Source organism: Populus euphratica, unplaced genomic scaffold, assembly GCF_000495115.2.
Source record: "Populus euphratica unplaced genomic scaffold, PopEup_1.0 scaffold2.1, whole genome shotgun sequence".
NCBI lineage: Eukaryota > Viridiplantae > Streptophyta > Magnoliopsida > Malpighiales > Salicaceae > Populus > Populus euphratica.
The window spans coordinates 6603701-6609148 of NW_011499846.1; the positions used below are offsets into that span (position 1 = coordinate 6603701).

At 34.5% G+C, this 5448-nt stretch overlaps 1 long non-coding RNA gene across 1 annotated transcript; it reads left to right on the forward strand.

Moving 5' to 3' along the window:
• Positions 1-1938, forward strand: LOC105136078 (uncharacterized). Its single transcript, XR_844296.1, has 3 exons — positions 1-68; positions 193-260; positions 818-1938. It is a non-coding gene; the product is annotated as an uncharacterized LOC105136078 (long non-coding RNA).
• Positions 1939-5448: the final 3510 nt, after the last annotated feature.

Consider the following 5448-nt stretch of genomic DNA (forward strand, 5'->3'; position numbering starts at 1 on the left):
TTTCCTGCTGCTGCTTAGTTAAGTTGGATTGCAGGTTTTGGGCAGAAAGTTTTCAGCAGCTGTAAAAGGTAGCTTCTGTATTCTTACTCTTTTAACTTTATTTCTTTTTAATCAATTTTTCTACATAAAAACTAGCATCGCATTGTTACATATTTTTCTTGGTAATACATATATGTTTTCTTTCTTTTACAGCCATCTTCTTGTCAGGATTGCAGCAAACACAATCAAAAACTGCTTTTCTGCCGAAAGAGATTTATCACGTAAGGAGTCATGACACCTCTGAATCTTTTTAATCGATTAAGTACTTTGTTTAATGTCTTTTGAAGCCCATTTTATGTATGGAAATCTGAGGCCAAAGAAAGCACTATATCCTGTGTGATTCAGTTTTTATATGATGGTTAAATTGTATATCTTATGGTTCTAAGTTTAGAGTCCAGCTCTAACATTGTTTACATTGGTTACCCTTCCTAACTTAACCAGTTGGACATTTAATGGGCTCTTTGGTGACTTTATGTTTCCGTTATTGCAAAGCCTACAAGCATTAATTCTTTGTCAGGTCGTTCTTTAATGTAGTGATTGTTTGCGCGTACACCCAAATTTTCAATCATGAAGAAGAGAAACTAATGAATAGTACTTATAGCTGCAGGTTATCCTTAAAACTGTATTTTTCTTTTTAATTTTTCCAAGTACAATCTATCTACTAATTACTATTTAACGATCATAGCCTTCTTGAATTAATTATTTACCACTTTGTTTAGTTTGTTGATTTGGAAATGAAGCATATTGTTCTTCTTCTTCTTTTTGTGTGTGCGTGCAGATGATGAATGTGAGATTCAAGATACACCTTTCTTTACATGATCAGCATCTTCACAGCCCATAAACATTTTGAAGTGACCTTCGGTTCTGTCCGTATTCAATGCTGTCATTTTGAAGTTGGAATTACTGCCTTCTCGGATAGTTCCTGAAAGTTACTTTCATGGTATGTGTGCCGCCTACAAATCTTCTCCTAGTGCTTTTTTTTTTTTTTTTGGTTTTAATTCATGCTTCAAGACCTAAAAATTCATGTTTTTAACTTAGAATATCATCGGAAGCGGCTTAAATATTATGTTTCTAAATTGCAGAAAAGAGCATTAACTTGGGCATTAAGCTTAAAAAAAGACCACATGAAGACCATAAATCCACCAAAACATTATTATAAACTCTCTGGACTCTTCAATTTATGGAAGTTTGTTGAATAGCTTTTCTGTTAGAAACTCTGCATTTTTTTTAACACCATATGGTCGCTAGAAATACCTGCTGAATAAAATTAGAAACCAAAACGTCATTAGATTCATCATCAATAAGAAATTACCATTTGCAAAAAAGTTCACTCTCAATTAGGGAACTTAATGGCCAAAATCAAGGTGGGGAAATGATAGTATGAAGTACAAAATGAAAAAATTAGATCAATTGATGCACATGCTGAATATTGGAAGACATACAACATGTTTTGGTTGGAATATGTACATGTGTTTCCTATACATGTTTTATTAGCTAATTGGGAAGTATGACCCGTCTGGTGAAGTAGATGGTTGTGCCAAAAATAATGTTTGAAGCCTCAAAACTCATCCGTTATTTTGGACTCTTGATCAGTTGTGACTTCAAAGTAGGTGGAGCAGTGATAATTAAGATAATAAAACGGCATGTGGTGGAAATGCATTTATCAAGATTTCAGAGTGAGCGAGGAAGCATGTGTCTGCGTCCGTTGACCATGGATTGTTTTATGGAAGCAGCTGTTTTTTCAATAAAAAAATAAAACAAAAAAAAAGAGAAAAGAGAAGACATTGATTGCATTAGCGTTAAATAGTTATGAAGCCAATTAGCCATCATATATAATAATGATTATTATGTATGCAGTGCAAAATTGCTCTATGAATCTATATAATTACATAATTCTTGGCTTTTTTTTCTTTTTCTTTTTAAGATCAACGATGTCGCATATATATTTGAGAGTCCAATTGCTTTCTATCGCAAAATACCATTGAGAATTGCTCATGTAATTAGTTTCTTGAATAACTTATTAGTATTATTGTTATAAAATAATATAAATTATATTTTGAAGTGAGGTAATTCTTTAATGTAGTATTAGAGTATTAATGATTAAATAATCATGTATTTAAATTTTATCATTTTTATTCTTAGTTTTAATTAAAATTAATTAATAACACAAATTAGCATGTAACTATATAATTTTTAAGTTGAAACGATTCTTAAGTCTCTTTAATTAAATATGAAGTTTTACATACATTATAAAATGTAACAAAGGGAGAACCTAAATACAGATAATTAAGTCTAGAAAAAAGATTAAATAGCTTGCCTATTTCATATATATGTTTCTGCTAGTGTATGGATAATTTTCATGGCTGACCGAGTGATCAGATGGAAGGAGCTAACAGTTTATCTATAATGCATGCTTTATCTAGATTCATGTGAACAAATCTAGTTCTCTCTATCTTCAATTTTTTTTTAGGAATGCGTAATCATGATAATATTCTCCCAGTAGTGTTAATTTCCATAAGAAACTCTCTTCTTATGTCCAATTTCCTTATATTCGAACCTCAGATGACAAGAGGGGAGTAAATCCAGTAATCACCTACGGTATCCTTCCAAAGCACCTAGCTAGTTATTATGATTTGCAGCGAAATTGTTTTTTCATTCATTTATTTATTTAAATAAAACTATATATGGGCTATATATAATGTCATCATCTTTGAGTTTTCATTGAACAATTATGAAGTTCATATGATCAATTGCTTGCGCAATAGGATATTGACTATAGTTTTTTGCATTATGCTATTAAATAAACCTTTCAATCTATCATTCTTCTTAGCTATGATCGTTTTGTCTCAGTAGTTGAAAATAGTTCGTCGGTAAGTGTTGTCTTTACATGCCTGTATAGTTCTTGTAAGAACTACAGTGATTGGCGCAGCCTTAAATTGAATTACACTATACACTGGCCATCCCCGTTATGAAAATGCAGAGTTCATCTATTATTCATTTTACATCAGAAACAATATTAAGATGGTGTATTTTAATAGGAATTTGCATTTTCCCCGCCAGCTAACCTTCTGCTGAAAAAGTATCTGTCCTTGCTGAGCATTTCCTTTCAATATCTTTCCGTTTGCAGCTGTACACGCAGTGTTTTTGAAATATTATATATTAATTTAAGACTCTTCTACTGTTGGATTATAAGAATGCGCAATCACCAATAATTGAATGGCAAGCACTAGTTATGATGTCTCTGCATTTGGAGTTGCAACCGATCAAGAGTCTTTTCCATATGAGCCAAGAGCAACTCGAGCCTTTCTGATGTGCCAGCTGACGAGCACTGCTGCCTGTAATAGCACCTTTATAAGAGTAATTTTTGAAGAAAAGGAGCCAGATATATTGTTGGCTATTTACTTAAATTTTGCCTCCGAGCTCAAACCTGTACAGTTTTTTCTTTCTGCTATTCATCCGTTTTCCTGACAAAGCCGTAGCAATTTCAAATAAAAAACGCAATCTCAAATCAATGCAAAAGATTGTTATCTCATGCGAATCATGCCTCTACGTAAATAGTTTTTATGCTCAAGCTTCGAGATAGTCAAGTTCCGTACTGTAGATGAGTACCAGAAGAACATCAAAAGAAGAACTCTATGTATATATGGTGTTAACATGCGCATATATAGGTACGCTAATAGTTTCCCTTAATTCGTGTATGTTCGCGACCTATTCTTGTAGATATGCTTCAAAGATGCGGGGCTAGAGTCTACAGTACCATGCATTAATTGAGAGAAAATTCAGAAAAGCCTGCGTGCTTGCCCATCTTACCATTGATGCACAATTTCTACGACTGTATAAATAGCTACGTAGCTTAATCTTGAGAACGGGGCAATGGGATACTGCACACACAACACAGATTAAATTGTCTTTCCGGCTTATGATGTCTTGGTGGTGCAGGACATGAACACGCCCTTGTCGTGTTATTGACTTAATCAATATTACTCCTCACAAATACGCTCAATATATATATATAAAGAAACAAAGCTACTGCATCCAATGCAGTAATGGCAGGTTGCATGATGATATATTAAAAGCTAATCACAGTACATCAGATAAAGGTAATTAATACAGGATGTTGGGAGATTTATTGGAGCAATAAACATATAGTAATACGAGAGCACCATGGCCACCATTATTGTCATAAAGATTCATTAGCAACTTGGTCCAATTATTGTCGTAAAAGATTCATTAATTTCTCTAACGAGATTCCCATACTCTAAGTCTTGAAATTGAAGTCCCATTCCCCTCCCCTCCCCGGCCTATAAAGATGTATAGGTTAGGTTTAATAGGCACAATTGATGATGATAAAGAAGCCACATGTGTGAGCTGGTACAGAAGAAAGGAAAAGAGATTAAAGCTCCTTTCACTGTTTGGTCCTCCTTTTTTTCCCACTCTCAGAATTAGGAACGGGGGTGATGTACAGCACTACTCCCTGTACATGTAGTTGAATCTGCATGGACCACGTTCTTGTTTCTGTGCATTTATTGTATCAAGTACCGCATGCCCTCCTAGTTATTGCTTTCTCTCTCGATCTCTGGCGGTATACGGCTCCATCTATCCATGACTCCGCTTTAGTTTCTTAAGATGAAAATAACTCGGGGCAATTACAGACCATCGTTCTCTAGGGAGTTGATCATGGGGGTATTCCTAATCAATTTACTAAAATTAACTACTCTTTTGAAGCTTAATTTGCACGAAGTCGTTGCAGTTTGGTTTGTATACATTAAATAGCTGAAAGATCATGGCAGCAATTCTTCTTGATATTTTACGAAGAAAGGTTCCTAAGACTGATAATCGGTGCCGCAGCCTATTGTTCTGCGCTGTTGGCTGCCAATTCTCGCTCTATCAGGGGAAGGAATGCGTACTTCATACATACTTGGTAACAACTTAAAGTAATTATTTTCTTCTTCTTCTTCTTCTTTTGAGATAATTATACTTATAGAGAATAATTACTTACCACTATGATGATAGTGCAAATTTATAGAGATGTACTGTTGTTCACTATATAGCTGTTGGAGCTCAAATGATCCATCGAGTTGGGTTTACTAACTGGGGAGTTCACTAAAGTTGGTTACCCGTGTATAGTGCCGTCTAATAAAGAAAAATTATTCACCAAACTTGTTTCTCTCTTGAGGCTATCATGAGAGGATACATAAATCATTCTATCGCATGTTAGGAAGCAATAGGGGTGTTCATTTTCGGTTCAATTCAGTTTTTTAAGGGAAAAACTGGTTCAAATCGGTTTGGCTCGGTTTTTCCGGTTTGGCTCTATTTTTCTCGGTTTTGGCTCGGTTTTTCCGGTTTGGCTCTATTTTTCTCGGTTTTGGCTCGGTTTTTCCGGTTTGGCTTGGTTTTGGCTCGGTTTTT